The sequence below is a fragment of the Papio anubis genome, chromosome 11 (genome assembly GCF_008728515.1).
Source record: "Papio anubis isolate 15944 chromosome 11, Panubis1.0, whole genome shotgun sequence".
NCBI lineage: Eukaryota > Metazoa > Chordata > Mammalia > Primates > Cercopithecidae > Papio > Papio anubis.
In genome coordinates, this window is record NC_044986.1 from 87,194,060 (window position 1) to 87,213,246 (window position 19,187).

Below are 19,187 nucleotides of genomic sequence, written 5' to 3' on the forward strand. Positions count from 1 at the left end.
TGATCTCTTGACCTCGTGATCTGCCTGCTTCGGCCTCCCAAAGTGCTGGGATTACAGGCTTGAGCCATTGCACCCGGCATCAACTATTGTTTTTACGGGTTCTAAATAAAAATTAAGTATACCCAGGAAAATATAGCATCTGCATTGAGATGTGCTGTGATACCAGGTTTCAAAAACTTAATACAGAAAAAAAGAATGTCAAATGTCTCATGGATAACTTTATTAATCACATGTGAATTATAATATTTTGGATATATTGAATCAAATAAAAATACAACATTAATTTCACCTGTTTCTTTTTACTTTTATAAATGCAGCTAGTAGAAATTTTTTTTTTTTTTTTTTTTTTTTTTTTTTTTTTGAGATGGAGTCCTGTTCTGTCACCCAGGCTAGAGGGCAGCGGCGTGATCTCGGCTCACCACAACCTCCGCCTCCTGGGTTCAAGCAATTCTGCCCCAGCCTCCGGAGTAGCTGGGATTACAGGCATATGCCACCATGCCCGGCTAATTTTATATTTTTAGTAGAGACAGGGTTTCTCCATGTTGGTCAGGCTAATCTCAAACTCCTGACCTCAGATGATCCACCTGCCTCTGCCTCCTACAGTGCTGGGATTACAGGCGTGAACCACTGTGCCTGGCCGGCTTATGTATTTCTGTGTTCTATTCTACAGCACTGCTACAGAGGTAGCCTCCACTCTTACCACATAATTATGAAAGCCATCAGATTCCGGAAGACAGGCTCCTTCAGTCAAAGTTACAATTGTTATAAGTCAAGTAATCCCTCTTCTCCCTCTTTTCTGCCCTTAACATGCACATTCATCTTCCTTTTATTAGTGGATTCCCTGAGTGAAAACATCTGTCCACTGTTACTGCAGAAGGCTGGGCTGTCCCATGGTGACTGTCTGGTGTCCAGGCTGGAATACCCTATTTTCTGTTTTGTTGGTTATCCTGTACAGTGTTGATTAATTTCTGTGTCTGGGGAAGTCTGGGAGTAGGGGATGGGGTTGGGGGATGCTGACACCACCAAGAAAAGCTCAGGAGATGTGTCAATGTGTTTGCAGAGCCTAAGAGATACCTTCCTTCCTTCTCCTTTGATTTGACAATGCCGCCTTACCAAAACTTTTCCTGTTCCTACTGTAGATTTGTGGTTTTTATTTCTTATAGAGACAGGGTCCCACTATATTGCCCAGGCTGGTCTCAAACTCCTGAGCTTAACTGATCCTCCTGCCTCGGCTTCCCAAAGTGCTAGGATTATAGGCATAAGCCACTGCACTCAGCCACATTTGGGGTTTTAAATTTAATTTTATAATTATTTTAATTATTTTTAGATAGAGTCTTACTCTGTTGCCCAGGCTGTAGTGCAGTGGCATGATCATGGCTCAATGTAGCCTCAATGTCCTGGGCACAGGTGATCCTTCCACCTCAGCCTCCTGAGTAGCTGGGACCACCAGCACTTGCTACCACACCTGGCTAATTTTTTTGTTATGTTTTTTGTAGAGACGGGTTTTAGCCATGTTCCCAGCCTGTTTTAGCTTATTAATTTTTTTTTTTTTTTTTTGAGACGGAGTTTTGCTCTTGTTGCCCAGGCTAGAGAGCGGTGGCACAATCTCGGCTCACCATAACCTCCGCCTCCTGGGTTCAAGCAATTCTCTGCCTCAGCCTCTCGAGTAGCTGGGATTACAGGCACCTACCACCATGCCAGGCTAATTTTTGTATTTTTTGTAGAGACAGGGTTTCACCATCTTGGCCAGGCTGGTCTTGAACCTTGAACTCCTGACCTCATGATCCATCTGCCTCAGCCTCCCAAAGTGCTGGGATTACAGGCGTCAGCCACTGCACCCGGCCTAAATTTTTTTTTTTTTTTTAGAGACAGGGTCTCACTACGTTGCTTAGGCTGGTCTTAACCTTCCAGGCTCAAGTGATTCTCTCACCACAGCATCCTGAGTAGCTCGGAGTACACACATGAGCCCCTGTGCCTGGCTACATCTGTGGTTCTTTTTTTTTTTTTTTTTTGAGACGGAGTCTCCCTATGTTGCAATGGCACGATCTCAGCTTACTGCAACCTCTGCCTCCCTGGTTCAAGCGATTCTTTCACCTCTGTCTCCTGGGTAGCTGGGACTATAGGATCGCGCCACCACGCCCAGCTAATTTTTGTATTTTTTTTTTTTTGAAACGGAGTCTCGCACTGTCGCTTAGGCTGGAGTGCAGTGGCGTGATCTCTGCTCACTGCAACCTCTGCCTCCCAGGTTCAGATGATTTTCCTGCCTCAGCTTTCCAAGTAGCTGGGATTACAGGCGCTTGCCACCATGCCTGGTTAATTTTTTTTTTTTTTTTTTGAGACAGAATCTTGCTCTGTTGCCTAGGCTGCTCTGCCACCCAGGCTGGAGTGCAGTGGCCCGATCTCGGCTCACTGCAAGCTCCACCTCCCAGGTTCACACCATTCTCCTGCCTCAGCCTCACAAGTAGCTGGGACTACAGGCGCCTGACACCCACACCCAGCTCATTTTTTTGTATTTTTAGTAGAGACGGAGTTTCACCATGTTAGCCAGGATGGTCTCGATCTCCTGACCTCGTGATGCGCCTGCCTTGGCCTCCCAAAGTTTTGGGATTCCAGGCATGAGCCACTGCACCTGGTCACGCCTGGCTAGTTTTTGTATTTTTAGTACAGACGGGGTTTCATTATGTTGGCCAGGGTGGTCTTGAGCTCCTGACCTCCTGATCTGCCCACCTCCACCTCCCCAAATGCTGGGATTACAGGCATGAGCCACTGCACCCGGCCATGTTTTTTTTTTTTTTAAGTAGAGATGGAGTTTCGCCATGTTGGACAGGCTGGTCTCGACCTCCTGACCTTATGTGATCCGCCCACCTCATCCCCCCAAAGTGCTGGGATTACAGGCGTGAGCCACTGTGCCTGGCCTCATTTGTGGTTCTTACTCACTTACAGCTTGAGTAATTTCTACTATGGGAGCAGTCGGGAATCCTGGGCTCACTTGGATCTACGTGCCAACATAGACCGGGTGTGGTCACTTTCAGTAACTGATGGCTGCATGCCCATTTGAGGCGTTGTGTGGCAATTCAGGAGGGAACCCTGAAATGTCCAGTAGGGAGGAGTGGGTGGCAGGAAATGTATATGTTTTGAAACAGGGTCTTGCTCTGTCACCTAGGCTGGAGTGCAGTGGTGTGATCACAGCTCACTGCAGCCTCAACCTCCTAAGCTCAAGCAATCCTCCTGCTTCTGCCTGTCAAGTAGCTGGTATCACAGGCACATACCAGCAAACCTGGCTATTACCATAATTCTGTTGCTCATACCAGGGTCATTTATGATGAAATAATTATCATCACCGCCCCAGTCAAAAGCAAAACTAAAGCTCCTTCCTGAAGAGTATATTGTGCGTAAGAGTTTGTTTCAATACAACTTTTTTTTTTTTTTTTTTTTTGAGATGGCAGTGTTGCTTTGTTGCCCAGGCTACATGGTGTGATTTCAGCTCACTGCAACTTCTGCCTCCTGAGTTCAAGCGATTCTTCTACTTCTGCCTCCCAAGTAGCAGGGACTACAGGCATGTGCCACCACACCTGGCTAATTTTTGTATTTTTAGTAAAGACAGGCTTTCATCCTGTTGCCCAGGTTGGTCTCAAACTCCTGACCTCAAGTCATCTGCCCACCTCAGCCTCTCAAAGTGCTGGGATTATAGGTATGAGCCACTGCGCTGGCCTTTGTTTTGAGAGGGAGTCTTGCTCTATCACCAAGGCTGGAGTGCAGTGGGAGACCTCTCAGCACTTTTTTTTTTTTTTTTTTTAAGACGGAGTCTCACTCTGTCGCCCAGGCTGGAGTGCAGTGGTGTGATCTCAGCTCACTGCAAGCTCCGCCTCCCGGGTTCAAGCCATTCTCCTGCCTCAGCCTCCCGAGTAGCTGGAACTACAGTCGCCTGCCACCACGCCCGGCTAATTTTTTGTATTTTTAGTAGAGACGGGGTTTCACCGTGTTAGGATGGTCTCGATCTGCTGACCTTGTGATCTGCCTGCCTTGGCCTCCCAGCATTTTGGGCAGATCACCTGAGGTCGGAGTTTGAGACTAACCTGGTGAACATGGCAAAACCCCGTCTCTACTGAAAATAAAAAAAATTAGCTGGGTGCAGCAGTTCACGTCTGTAATCCCAACACTTTGGGAGGCTAAAGCAGGCGGATCACTTAAGCTCAGGAGTTTGAGACCAGCCTGGGCAACATGGTGAAACCTTGTCTCTACCAAAAATGCAAAAATGAGCCGGGCGTGGTGGCGTGCGCCTGTAGTCCCAGCTACTCGGGAGGCTGAGGCAGAAGAATTGCTTGAACCTGGGAGGCAGAGGTTGCAGTGAGTCGAGATCGCGCCCCTGCACCCCAGTCTGGAGGACACAGCAAGACTCAGTGTCAAAAAAAAAAAAAAAAAAAAAAGAAATGCTTGTTTTGGCCAGATGCAATGGCTCACAGCTGTAATCCCAGCACTTTGAGAGGCTGAGGCAGAAGGATCACTTGAGCCCAGGAGTTAGAGACCAGCCTAGGTAACACAGCAAGTCTCCCTATCTCCAGAAAAATTTAAAAATCAGCTGGACGTGGCTGGGGACGGTGGCTCAATCCTGTAATCCCAGCACTTTGGGAAGCCAAGACAGGCAGATCACTTGAGGTCAGGAGTTCAAGACCAGCCTGGCCAATACGGTGAAACCCCGTCTCTACTAAAAATCCAATAATTAGCCAGGCGTGGTGGCATGAGCCTGTAGTTCCAGCTACTTGGGAGGCTGAGGCAGGAGAATCGCTTGAACTTGGGAATCGGAGGTTGCAGTGAGCTGAGATTGTGTCACTGTACTTCAGCCTGGGCATTGCAATGAGACTCCATTTAAAAAAAAAAAAGCCAGGCACGGTGGCTCATGCCTGTAATCCGAGCACTTCGGGAGGCCAAGGGCGGATCATGAGGTCAGGAGTTCAAGACCAGTCTGGCCAACATAGTGAAACCCCCTTTCTACTAAAAACACACAAAGTTAGCCGAGTGTGGTGTTGTGCACCTGTAATCCGCTACTCTGGAGGCTGAAGCAGGAGAATCACGTGAACCTGGGAGGCAGAGGTTGCAGTGAGCTGAGATCCCGCCGTTGCAGTGAGCTGAGATCGCGCCATTGCACTCCAGCCTGGGAGACAGTGCAAGACACCGTCTCAACAACAAAAAAGGGTAGAAAAAAAAAATTGGCTGGGTGTGGTGGTGACCCCTGTAGACCCAGTTACTGGGAGGCTGAGAGGCTGAAGTGGGAAGATTGCTTGAGCTGAGGTCAAGGCTGCAGTGAGCTGAGATCCTGCCACTGCACTCCTGCCTAGGGGATGGTGCAAGACCCTGTCTCAAAGAGGAAAAAAAAAAAAAATTTATTTTGATTTCTCATTAGAGTATAGGCTCTGAAGTTTCATTTGTGCATATGAGTTATGTATCCTTCACACATAAATATAAGTTTATCTATATTGGCCATGCCTACTGGTCAGACTACCAGAGGCATACACATGATGGAATGATGATTTGCTATTTCAGTGAATGGATATATTCCTCACTGTGAACCAGTTATTATTTGGGGCTATTAGTTGCTGCAATGAGACATCACACCTCTGAAACCATGGGGTGTCTTAGACTTGTTAGAGGGCTTGTTATATCATTTGGACTTGTGGCTGGCGATTTTGGGGAGGGTCCAAGGACAGGGGTGTGTTTTGGACTGGGTGTTGTACTAACGCAGGGGCAACTCAGAGATTATTTTAACAATTTTAGGTCGGGCGCGGTGGCTCACGCCTGTAATCCCAGCACTCTAGGAGACCGAGGCAGGCGGATCACTTGAGGTCAGGAGTTTGAGATCAGCCTTGCCAACCTGGTGAAACCCCATCTCTACTAGGTGGCAGGTGCCTGTAATCCCAACTTCGGAGGCTGAGGCAGGAGAATTGCTTAAACCTGGGAGGCGGAGGTTGCAGTGAGCCGAAATTGTGCCACTTCACTCCAGCCTAGGCGACAGAGCAAGACTCCCTCTCAAAAAAAACAAAACAAAACAAAACAAAACAAAAACCTAATCCAGAAAGCAGGAGGAATAGAGAGGACCTAAAGCTGTCACTGGAGAAAAAGCAGTAATTACTCACACCAGCTGAAGAAGGGATGTTTATTCTTCTGTGTGTGTGGTTGCGCAGTGCGTTTTTATTTATGCAGAGAAGATTACTGATTGGAATTATTTTCTCCTTCCCTCAGTCACAGAGAGAACTCGTCTGGATCTTCTGTGAACCTGTTTATGTTCAAGTAATCCAGGCCAGCTACCGTGGGTCTCAGGGCTTTTTTTTTTTGGGACAGTGTCTCGCTCTTGTTGCCCAGGCTGGAGTGCAATGGCGAGATCTCGGCTCACAGCAACCTCTACCTCCCGGGTTCAAGTTCTTCTCCTGCCTCAGCCTCCTGAGTAGGTGAGATCACAGGCATGTGCCATCACACCCAGCTAATTTTGTATTTTTTTTTTTTTTTTTGAGACGGAGTCTCGCTCTGTCGCCCAGGCTGGAGTGCAGTGGCCGGATCTCAGCTCACTGCAAGCTCCGCCCCCCGGGTTTACGCCATTCTCCTGCCTCAGCCTTCCCGAGTAGCTGGGACTACAAGCGCCCGCCACCGCGCCCGGCTAGTTTTTTTTGTATTTTTTAGTAGAGACGGGGTTTCACCGTGTTCGCCAGGATGGTCTCGATCTCCTGACCTCGTGATCCGCCCGTCTCGGCTTCCCAAAGTGCTGGGATTACAGGCTTGAGCCACCGCGCCCGGCTAATTTTGTATTTTTAGTAGAGATGGGGTTTCACCATGTAGGCCAGGCTGATCTTAAACTCCTGATCTCAGGTTATCCACCCGCCTCGGCCTCCCAATGTGTTAGGATTACAGGCGTAAGCCACCACGCCCGGGCTTTTTATTTTTTTTCTTCCAAATGCTGCACCTAACCACATTTAGGTGGCAGGCAAAAGGATATTGCTTAGCAGCTTTGCTACAGAAATGGTAACTCTTGGGCAGGGCGCGGTGGCTCACGCCTGTAATCCTAGCACTTTGGGAGGCCGAGGCGAGTGGATCACCTGAGGTCAAGAGTTAGAGACCAGCCTAGCCAAAATGGTGAAACCCCATCTTTGCTAAAAATACAAAAATTTAACCGGGCGTGGTGGCGGACGCCTGTAATCCCAGCTACTCAGGAGCCTGAGGCAGGAGAATCACTTGAACCCGGGAGGCGGAGGTTGCAGTGAGCCGAGATCGCGCCATTGCACTCCAGCCTGGGCAACAAGAAAGAAACTTCGTCTCAAACAAACAAACAAGACAACTTTTGATCCCTGAGGCTGCTAATTCCAACTGTGTGCATGTGCTTAACAAATACCTCCGCACCCAGGCCTGGAAAGCTGGCTGCTTTGTTTAGAGCAAATACAGCAGGCCTGATGTAGCAGGAACTGACGATAACGAACTGGACGCGTGTTTCTCCTGCAGCGAAGGTTATGGTGCTGACAGCCTCTGCCTTACACTTTGTCCCTGGGAATCAGGCCTGTGGCCAGTCCTGCCTCCTGGAAAGCCGCGGTGCGTGAGAGGACCTGATGCGGAGAGGGACCCCGTCCTCTCCGTACTTCCCCAAGACCCGGCGGCACAGGCTGCCTGCGCTCCTTAAGCTAGGTCAGTTCTCAGGTCCACAGTTCTCGTTCTCCGGCCCGGAGTTCTCGTTCTCCTAACATCCTCCGCAGAAAACTACCTTCATTTTTCCCTCTTGCGCCGGTCTTGAAACGGGGCGTCCTTTGGGCTCACGTTGCGGCGCTCAGCGGCCTCAACCGTCAGCCGCCTCCCGGGCCTCAGGAGCAGTGGTTGGGGCCCGCCCTCCAGCGCCCGGTGCTCGGCCCAGCCCTGCTCCGAGCGCGTCACAATGGCGTCGCGGCCCCGCCCCCGGACGACCGGGCGCGGTCCCAGCCTCCTTCGGTTTCGTGGGGAAGCCGGACTGCGCCGTGTCTTCTAAAGAAGGTTGGGGGAAGAGTCCGGCCAGCGAACAAGAGGGCAGCTGGTAGCAGGGTGGGATGCCAGTGGCGTAGGGACGAGGCCCAGCCAGGCACGCGGGAGCAGCAGGACTTCCGGAAGCGCAGGCAGCGCTCGACCGGAAGGGGCCCGGGACTGGCGCAGGCCCCGCCCCTCGGAGGCCCCGCCCCTCGGAGGCCCCGCCCAGGGAGCGCTGCGGCAGTTTCCATGGTGAGATGGTCAACAGGCCCGAAAGTTCCTCAGCTACGACGACCACCAGGTACCTCGGGTTCCTCCCTCCTCCGAGAGACCGCCGAGGTGCGGGCTGTAAGAGCGGGAGCGTGGAGCCTCCGAGGCCGAGGTGAGGGGCGGCCGGCGGGCAGGGGCCGGGTCTGAGGTCGAGGGCCGCACACCCAGGGTCGAGCGGGGACCGGGCCCGTTAGGGGTGGGGACGGGATTTGGGATCAGGGAGAGTCATGGCAGAGAGAACACAGAGGATCCTTGACTCCATGCCGGAGCGGCCAGCCCACCCTAGAGAGGCGAGACAAGGGCAACCAGAAGTAACCAAGTCTGCGGAAGCGCTTCCTCCGGGCATGGATATTGGGAGAGTCCTGGACCAGTGACCCTGGACCTAGGAGGCATGAGAGGTCTACACACACTTGCAAGGATACCTTCATGGTTATTGAGTTGTGGTGAGAAAAGAGGCTCTTTTTAGTTTATTTTTTAAGGCAGTACATTCACATACTTGAGAGTCAGAAACTTACACAAGGCTTTATTACTCAAAACTCCCTTTTCCCAGTTCCTTCTGAGGAAATAGTTTCAAATCTTTGAACTTTTTTCTCCAGAAGTTTTCTTTCTTTCTCTTACATCGGCAGCTCTTCCCTGTGTTCTTCCTTCATTAGCTTTACTAAGTTTGTATTCTTTGGTCGGAAATACTTATTTATTTATTTATAAATAGAAACATGGGTATCATTAATGTTGCCCAGGCTGGTCTTGAACTCCTGGGCTCAAGTGATTCTTCTGCTTTAGCTTCCCAAAGTGTGGGGATTACAGGCTGAACCACGGCCTCTCGCCGAAATAGTTCTTCATTGATTTCCTTTGCCTCCTAGTCTTACTTTTCTGGTGTGTGTGTGTGTAATAGCCATTTGTTTTTTCTTTCTCCTTTCTAGTCATATCCTTAAATACATTTTGCACTAATTCCTTTTGAAACCTCATCATGGAAAGAACTTGAATTTAGCAGATTAGGGGTGAGTGCAGGCCTTTGTCTTAGCTTCCATATATATATATATATATATATATATATATATTTTTTTTTTTTTTTTTTTTTTTTTTTGAGATGGAGTCTCCGTCTGTCGCCCAGGCTGGAGTGCAGTGGCGTGATTTTGGCTCACTGCAACCTTCACCTCCTGGATTGAAGCAATTCTCCTACCTCAGCCTCCCAAGTAACTAGGAGTACAGGCACATGCCACCACACCCGGCTAATTTTTGTATTTTTAGTAGAGACAAGGTTTTGCCCTGTTGGCCAGGCTGGTCTCGAACTATTGACCTCAGGTGATCCACCCGCCTAAGCCCCACAAAGTGCTGGGATTACAGGCGTGAGCCACTGCACCCAGCCCCCATATATTAAGAAATATATCCTTGTGTATTGTTGGTAAGAATGTAAAATGGTACAGCAGCTGTGGAAAACAGTATGGCAGTTCCTCAAAAAATTACATAGAGAATTGCTATATGATCCAGCAGTACCACTTCTGGGTCTGTATCCAAGAGAAATGAAAGCGGGGACTCAGTTACTTGTACATTCATGTTCATAGCAGCATTATTTGCAATAGTCAAAAAGTAGAGGTAACCCCAGTGTCCATTGGTAGATGGATAAACAAAATGTGTCATATACAATAGAATATCATTCAGCCTTAGGAAGAAAATCTTGGCTGGATGCAGCAGCTCATGCTGGTAATCCCAGCTCTTTGGGAGGCCAAATGGGAGGATTGCTTGAGTCCAGGAGTTCCAGACCAACCTGGGCAGCATAGCGAGATCCTGGTTCCACAAAAAATAAAATAAAGAATACAAAAATTAGCTGGGCATTGTGGCATGTGCCTGTAGTCCTAGCTACTCTGGAAGCTGAAGTTGAAGGATTACATGCGCTTAGGATGTTTAGGCTTCAGTGAGCCATGATTGCACTGCTGTACTCCAGCCTGAGTGACAGAGCGAGACTCCATTTGTTCAAAAAATAAAAATAAGATTGCCGGGTGCGGTGGCTAATGCCTGGAATCCCAGCACTTTGGGAGGCCGAGGAGGGCAGATCACCTAAGGTCAGGAATTCAGCCTGGCCAACATGGTGAAACCCTGTCTCTACTAAAAATACAAAAATTAGTTGGGCGTGGTGCCGGGCGCCTGTAATCCCAGCTACTCAGGAAACTGAGACAGGGAGAATTGCTTGAACCTAAGAGGCGGAGGTTGCAGTGAGCCAAGATTGCACCACTGCACTCTAGCCTGGGTGACAGAGTGAGACTCCGTCTCAAAAATAAATAAATAAATAAATGAAAATAAAAATAAAAAAGAAAATGTTGTCATATGCTGCAACATGGATGAATGTTGACAATATTATGTTAAGTGAAGTAAACCAGTAATGGACAAATATTGCGTGATTCCACTTATATGAGAATCTAAAGTAGTCAAATTCACGTAAACAGAAAAGTAGAATGGTGGTTGCTAGAGGCTGGGGTAAGGAGGAATGGGAAGTTGTTTAATGGGTAGAGAGTTTCAGATTTGCAAGATGAAAATGTTCTGGAGATCTGTTTCACAACAATGTAAATCTACTTAAGATTGAACTGTACACTTTTAAAAGGTTAATTGGCAAGTTTTGTTACTTGTTACCCAGGCTGGAGTGCAGTGGAGACATCTCAGCTCACTGCAGCCTTTGCCTGCCTGGCTCAAGCAGTTCTCCCGCCTCAGCCTCCAGAGTAGCTGGGATTACAGGCGTCCGCCACCATGCCTGGCTAATTTTTTACATTTTTAGTAGAGGCGGGCTTTTTTTTGGCATGTTGGCCAGACTGATCTCGAACTCCTGGCCTCAGGTAATCCGCCCACCTCAGCCTCCCAAAGTGCTGGGATTACAGGTGTGAGCCACTACGTCCTGCCTATATTTCTAATCAAAAGAGTTTAAGGACAGGCACAGTGGCTCACACCTGTAATCCCAGCACTTTGGGAGTCTGAGGTGGTAGGATCACCTGAGATCAGCAGTTTGAGACCAGCCTGGTCAACGTTGTGAAACCCTATCTGTACCAAAAAATACAAAAATTAGCCCAGCATGGTAATGCCTGCCTGTAGTCCCAGCTACTTGGGAGGCTGATGTGGGAGAATCTCTTGAATCCGGGAGGCAGAGGCAGCAGTGAGCTGAGATTGCGCCACTGCACTCCAGCCTGGGCAACAGAGTAAGACTCTGTCTCAAAAAAAAAAAAAAAAGAAACAGAAGACTACCCTCATATTTATGGTCCTTTGTGTAGTTTTTCTTCATGGCTCTCTCCTTTGCCCTAGGGTAACCACTGTCTTCAACTTTATGCTTGTCACTTAAGTTGCCTTTCTTTATAATTTGACTAAAATTGTTTGTATCCCAAGAAAAAGACATATTGAGTAGTTTTGCATGACCTTGGACTTTTTTTTTTTTTTTTTGAGACAGTCGCTCTGTTGCCTAGGCTGGAGTGCAGTAGTGTGATCATAGCTCACTGTAGCCTCGATCTCCTTGGCTCCAGAGATCCTCCCACCTTAGCCTCCCAAGTAGCTGGGATCACAGATATATGCCACCACACCGGGCTACATTTTTTTTTTTTTTTTGGTGGAGACAGGGTCACCCTGTATTGCCCAGGCTGATCTTGAACTCCTGGGCTTAAGCAATCCTTCCACCTCAGCCTCTCAAAGTGCAGGTATTACAGGTGTGAGCCAGGCTGCTCTCAAACTCCTAACCTCAAGTGATCCACCTGGCTTGGCCCCCAAAGTGCTGGGATTATAGGCATGAGCCACCACACCAGACCAGTTTGCCTTCTTTTTTGTTTGTTTTTTGAGACGGAGTCTTGCTTCTTCGCCCAGGCTGGAGTGCAGTGGCAGGATCTCGGCTCACCACAACCTCCGCCTCCCGCGTTCAACTTCCGCCTCCAGGGTTCAAGCAATTCTCCTGTCTCAGCCTCCCAACTAGCTGGGACTATAGGCGCCTGCCACCGTGCCCGGCTAATTTTTTGGATTTTTAGTAGAGATGGGGTTTTACCTTGTTGGTCAGGTTGGTCTCGAACTCCTGACCTCAGGTGATCCACCTGCCTTGGCCTCCTGAAGTGCTGGGATTACAGGCATAAGCCATCGCACCCAGCCAATTTTTGTAGAGACAGGGTTTTGCCATGTTGCCCAGGCTAGTGTCTAACTCCTGAATTTGAGCCGTCCGCCTGCCTTTATTATGAGTGCTGAGATTACAGGCGTGAGCCACTGTGCCACACCGAGCCTTCTCTTGCCTTTTCTTTTGCTCTCATGCTCTTTTTTTTTTTTTTTTTTTGAGGCAGGGTCTCACTCCATCACCCAGGCAGGAGTTGCAGTGGTACGATCTCAGCTCAGTGCAACCCCTGCCTCCTGGGTTCAAGTGATTCTCCTGCCTCAGCCTCCTGAGTAACTTGGATTATAGGTGCATGCCACTGTGCCTGGCTAATTTTTGTATTTCTGATTGAGACAGGATTTCACCATGTTGGCCAGGCATGTTCTGAACTCCTGACCTCAAGTGATCCACCCTCGTCGGCCTACCAAAGTTCTGGGATTACAGGTGTGAGCCGCCATGCCTGGCCTTCCCCTGCCTTTGCATATACATTTTAGAATAAGGTTGTTTATAAAATATCTTGCTGTGGTTGGTCACATAGGCTTATGCCTGTAATCTGAGTGCTTTGGGAGGCAGAGGCGGGAAAATCAAAGTCAGCAGTTCAAGACCAGTCTGGGCAATGTAGCTAACCCTGTCTGTATGAAAAAAAATTTTTAATTTAGCTGGATGTGGTGGCACATGCCTGTAATCCTAGCTACTTGGGACATTGAGGTGTGAGGATTGCTTGAGCTCAGAAGTTTGAGGTTATAGTGAGCTATGATAATGCCACTACACTGTACCCTAGCCTGGGCTACAGAGGGAGACCGTGTCTCAAAAAAAAAAAAAAAAAACAACTCTGCTGTGAATTTGATAGGAAAAATGTTACATTTATATATTGTTTTGGAATTTTGGAGAGCATTGATGTCTTTATTATCTTGAGTCTTTTAATGCATTAATATATTACATCTCTTCATTTGCTTAGATTTTCCTGAATTTATTTTGTAAGCATTTTGTAGTATTCAGGGTATAAGTTGTGTTCAGCATACAAGTCTGATATGTATTTGTTAGATTTATAGCTAAGTGTGCTTGCTTCGACAGCACATATACTAAAATTGGAATGATAGATTAGCAATTTAAAGTATTTTTAAAATTTATAGCTTAGTAATTTTTTCAGTTATTACAAATGGTGTTTTATTTTTAATTTAGGTGTCCATGTTTTATTGCTAATATATAGAAATACAGTTGATTTTTTAGTTGAGCTTATGTTCTATGACTTTCTAAACTTACTCGTTCTAGCCTTTTTTTTTTTTGGAAACAGAGTTTTGCTCTTGTCGCCCAGGCTGGAGTGCAATGGCACGATCTCTGCTCACTGCAACCTCTGCCTCCTGAATTCAAGCAATTCTCCTGCCTCAGCCTCCCAAGTAGCTGGGATTACAGGTACCCACCACCACACCTGGCTAGTTTTTATATTTTTAGGAGAGACGAGGTTTCACCATGTTAGCCAGGCTGGTCTTGAACTCCTGACCTCAGGTGATCCACCCACCTTGGCCTTCCAAAGTGCTGGGATGACAGGCATTAGCTACCCTGCTCGGCCTAGTTTTTTTTTTTTTGAGACGGAGTTTCGCAGGCTGGAGTGCAATGGCATGATCTCAGCTTACCACAAGCTCCACCTCCCAGGTTCAAACGATTCTCCTGCCTCAGCCTCTTGAGTAGCTGGGGTTACAGGTATGCAGAGACAGGGTTTCCCTATGTTGGTCAAGCTGGTCTTGAACTGCCAACCTCAGGTGATCCACCTGCCTTGGCCTCCCAAAGTGCTGGGATTACAGGCGTGAGCCACTGTGTCTGGCTGGTTTTTTTGTTTTTTGTTTTTTTTGAGATGGAGTCTTGCTCTGTCGCCTAGACTGGAGTGCAATGGAGCGATCACAGCTCACTGCAACCTCCCCCTACCGGGTTCAAGCGATTCTCCTGCCTCAGCCTCCCAAGTAGCTGGGATTACAGGCACATGCCGCCGCGCCCAGCTAATTTTTGTATTTTTAGTAGAGACGAGGTTTCACCGTGTTGGCCAGGCTGGTCTCGAACTCCTGACCTCAGGTAGTCTACCTGCCTCAGCCTCCGAAAGTGCTGGGATTACAGGAGTGAGCCACCGCGCCCGGCCTGTTTTTTTTTTTTTTAATCAATTTTTTTTGTAGAGATGGAAGTCTCACTATGTCTCCCAGGCTGGTCTCAAACTCCTAGTCTCAAGCAATTCTCCCGAGCTCAGCCTCCCAAAGTGTTGGGAGTACAGACATGAACCACTGCACCTAGTGGAGGAGTTGTCTTTTTGTATATTGCTTGAATTTTTTTTTTTTTTTTTTTTTTGAGACAGAGTGTTGCTGTCACCCAGACTGGAGTGCAATGCCACGATCTTGGCTCAGTGCAACCTCTGCCTCCCGGGTTCAAGCGATTCCTCTGCCTCAGCCTCCCGAGTAGCTGGGACTATGGGTGTGCACCACCACGCCCGGCTAATTTTTTGTATTTTTAGTAGAGACGGGGTTTCACCATGTTAGCCAGGATGGTCTCCATCTCCTGACCTTGTGATCCGCCCATCTCGGCCTCCCAAAGTGCTGAGATTACAGGCATGAGCCACCGTGCCCGGCCTTTAAAAGTTTTCTAACAAAGCTCCTTCTCTCCTTGTCCTTTGGCTAGAAAGCGACGGCTCTCCTTAGGCTTTTAAAATCTGTACCCATTGATGTTTTCAGGTTGCTGGCTTCTCTAACATCTAGTCTGGAATATATGAGGCAAAAAGAATACCCAGCGAACCTAGCACCGTGTCATTCTTTGAGTTCCAAGATCCCGTGCTGATCTGCCATTTTCTACCTTTCAGTCCGTATCATGTTTATTTATATATACAATTTCCAGGGTGTTTAGCTTTACTTTATGGGAGGAGTATGAAGCAGTACCCTAAACTGGAAGTGTTGCTTTCATTTTTGAAAGACATTTTTGTTGCCGGGTGTGGTGGCTCACACCTGTAATCCCAGCACTTTGGGAGGCCCAGGTGGGCGGATCACGAGATCAGGAGATTGAGACCATCCTGGCTAACAGGGTGAAACCCTGTCTCTACTAAAAGTACAAAAAATTAGCTGGGTGTGGTGGCGGGCACTTGTAGTCCCAGCTACTGGGGAGGCTGAGGCAGGAGAATGGCGTGAACCCAGGAGGTAGAGCTTGCAGTGAGCCGAGATCATGCCACTGCACTCCAGCCTGGGCAACAGAGTGAGACTCCATCTCAAAAAAAAAAAAAAGAAAGAAAGACAATTTTGCTAATCTCTAGAATTAGATTTTGAGTTTTTCTTTCAATATTTTAAAGATTAATTCCATTGTCGTCTTTTTTTTTTTTTTTTTTTTTAAGAGATAAGGCCTCGCCATGTTGCTCAGCTGGAGTGCAGTGGCACAATCATAGATCATTGTAGCCTTGAACTCCTGGACTCATGTAAGTTTCCCACTGCAGCCTCCTGAGTAGCTGGGACAACAGACACTTGTCACCATGCCCAGCTATTTTTGTAGAGACCAGGTCTTACTATGTTGCCCAGGCTAGTCTTGAACTCTTGGACTCAAGCAATCCTCTCATCTCGGCCTCCCAGTGCACTGGAATTACAGGGATGAGCCATCAGGCCCAGCTCTGATTTAAGATTTTAAAAATCACTTGTTTTAAGCAATTTGATTATTTGACGTTCCCTGGTATCATTTCCTTCATGTTCCTTTGTTTAGGTTTCATTGGACTATCTTGGAATTATAGGTTTACAGGTTGTTGTTTTTTGTTTGTTTTTGAGATTGGGTTTCACGCTGTCACCCGGGCTGGAGTGGCATGATCTCAGCTCACTGCAACCTCTGCCTCAGGGCTCAGGTCAGCCTGTCATCTCAGCATCCCAAGTAGCTGGGACCACAGGCGCACACCACCACTCCAGGCTAATTTTTTTATGTTTTTGGTAGAGATTGGGTTTCACCATGTTGCCCAAGCTGGTCTTGAACTCCTGAACTCAAGTGATCCCCCTGCCTCGGCCTCCCAGGCAGTGTTGGGATTACAGGTGTGAGCCACTGCACCTGGCCTTAGATTTATGGGTTTTTATTTTAAGGGTGGAAAGATTTAGGCCATCATCTCTTCGAATATTTTTTCTGCCCACAACCCCCCATCCTCCTTCCAGTTATGTGTATCTTAGGCTGCTTTATTTATTTATTTTTTTTATTTTTATTTTTTTTTGGAGATGGAGTCTCACTCTGTGGCCCAGGCTGGAGTGTGGTGGCTCGATCTCAGCTCACTGCAACCTCCACCTCCTGGGGGGTTCAAGAGATTCTCCTGCCTCAGCCTCCCAAGTAGGATTACAGGCATGTGCCACCACGCCTGGCTAATTTTTGTATTTTTAGTAGGTACAGGGTTTCACCATACTGGCCAGGCTGGTCTCGAACTCCTGACCTCAAGTGATTCACCCGCCTCAGCCTCCCAAAGTGCTGGGATTACAGGCGTGAGCCACCGTGCCCAGCTTTCTTAGGCTGCTCTAAATCATCACATAGCTCAGTGATGTTCTTTTCATGATGTTCTTTTCATTGTTTTGGATTTTTTTTCAGAAGTGAACTTAGTTGCCTTCAAGTTCAATTATCTTTTCTCTTTTTTTTTTTTTTTTTTTTTTTTGAGACGGAGTTTTGCTCTGTAGCCCGGGCTGGAGTGCAGTGGCCGGATCTCAGCTCACTGCAAGCTCCGCCTCCCAGGTTCCCGCCATTCTCCTGCCTCAGCCTCCGGAGTAGCTGGGGCGCGGTTACCTCGCCCGGCTAGGTTTTTGTATTTTTAGTAGAGACGGGGTTTCACCGTGTTAGCCAGGATGGTCTCGATCTCCTGACCTCGTGATCCACCCGTCTCGGCCTCCCAAAGTGCTGGGATTACAGGCTTGAGCCACCGCGCCCGGCCTCAATTATCTTTTCTTTTCTAATATCTAATCTGCTGTTCATTTCATTCAGTGTATTTTTCATCTCAAACATAGTTTTCATTTTCAGAATTTTTTTTTTTTTCTTTGGAGACGAGATCTTGCTAGGTTATGCAGGCTGGTACCGAATTCCTGGGCTCAAGCAATTTTCCCACCTCAGCCTTCCAAAGTGCTGGGATTATAGGTGTGAGTCACCATGCCTGGCCCATTTTCAGAATTTTGAGTGGATGTTTTTATATCTTTCCTATACTGTAATTCTCATTGTAGGTCATGTTTTCTTGTCTGTTTGCATGCCTGGTATCTTATTGTATGTTAAACATTGTGAATTTTACTTTTTGGATGCGGGATATTTTTGTATTCCTATGAATCTTCTTGAGCTTTATTCTGGGATATAGTTAAGTTATCTGAAAACAGTTTGTTCTCTATGGTTTTTGTCTTTATAGGATTATTAGGCAGGTCCAGGGCATTGCTCATTCTGGGTCGAATTATTCCTCACTGCCAGGCTAGATCTTCCTGAATACTTTACCCAGTGGACCATGAATTATGACATTTTCTTTTCTTTTCTTTTCTTTTCTTTTCTTTTCTTTTCTTTTCTTTTCTTTTCTTCCTTTTCCTTCCTTCCCTTTCCTTCCTTTCCTTTCCTTCCTTCTTTTCTTGGACAAGTCTCACTCTGTTAGGCTGAGTGCAGTGGCGCGATCTTATCCTGCAACCTCCTGCCTCCAGTTCTGGCGATTCTCCTGCCTCACATCCTCCTGAGGCTGGGATTACAGGCATGTGCCACTAATGCCCAGCTAATTTTTGTATTTTGTGAGACGAGGTTTCACTATGTTGGCCGAGCCAGTCCTTGGGCACTCCTGACCTCCACTCCTTGGCGATCTCTTGTCTCGGCCTCCCAAAGTGCTGGGATTACAGGTGTGAGCCACCACGTGCAGCCTGAATTATGACATTTCTAATCTGCCTGGTAGGAACAGGCACTATTCCATGCCCTGTGTGAGCACTGGGCACTGTTTCCTCTGATCTTTTTAGATGGTTCTTTTGCCAGATGTGGGTAATGTCCTTATACTCATGTGCTGATCAATATACTGCTGAACTCTCAAGGGGTACACTGCAGGTCTCTGAGGTTTTCTGTCCATGCAGCTCTTTCTTCTCTGGTGCTGTGTTCTATGAATTCTAGCTGCCTGTGTTTCCCCAGACTATCAAATCTATCTTTTCAACTCAAGGAATCTGCCAGGCTCTGCCGTAGTTATTTTTCCTTGTAGCACATTCTATAAACTACCCAAGTCAGTAAGCTGGGGCACTTGTAGGACTCATCTCATTTGTTTCCTATCTCTCAGGGATTCCTCTTTGTTGTCTGATGGTCAGGGTCTTGGAAACTGTTTTTATCCTTATATTTTGTCAAAAAAATTTTTTCAGGTGTAATCTGATCCTTACTCAATTTGTCTTGCGCAGAAGTGGAGAATTGAAGATGGGGCATCAAGCATTCATTTAATCTCTTATTGAATTCTAATAATAAAAGTACAGTTGACCCTTAAACAACATGGGTTTGACCTGTGTGGGTCCATGTATATGTGGACTTTTTTCTTTTTTAAAGAGACGGGGTTGGCTGGGCTCGGTGGCTCCCACCTGTAATCCCAGCACATTGGGAGGCTGAGGCGGGTGGATCACTTGAGGCCAGGAGTTTGAGACTGACGTGGTCAACATGGCGAAACCCCATCTCTACTAAAAATATAAAAAATTAGCTGGGCCTGTGGCACACACCTGTAGTCCCAGCTGTCGGGAAGGCTGAGGCAGGAGAATCGCTTGAACCTTGGAGGTGGAGGTTGCAGTGAGCCAAGATCATGCCACTACACTCCAGCCTAGGTGACAGAGGAAGACTCCATTTCAAAAAAATAAATATATGAAAATAAAAA

General features: G+C 47.5%; 1 protein-coding gene across 7 annotated transcripts in view; it reads left to right on the plus strand.

Moving 5' to 3' along the window:
- The first annotated feature begins 8,118 nt into the window (after positions 1–8,118).
- ZNF487 (zinc finger protein 487) overlaps positions 8,119–19,187 on the plus strand; it is a 42,102-nt gene continuing 31,033 nt past the window's right edge. For 4 of the 7 annotated variants that reach the window (XM_031652366.1, XM_031652369.1, XM_031652368.1 and 1 more), the window contains exon 1: positions 8,119–8,356. The gene's annotated coding sequence lies outside the window, so the exon portion shown is untranslated. Of the gene's footprint in view, positions 8,357–8,378; positions 8,688–9,164; positions 9,243–19,187 lie in introns of those variants that run through there. The other 3 variants (XM_031652367.1, XM_031652371.1, XM_031652373.1) reach the window with 3 other exon arrangements.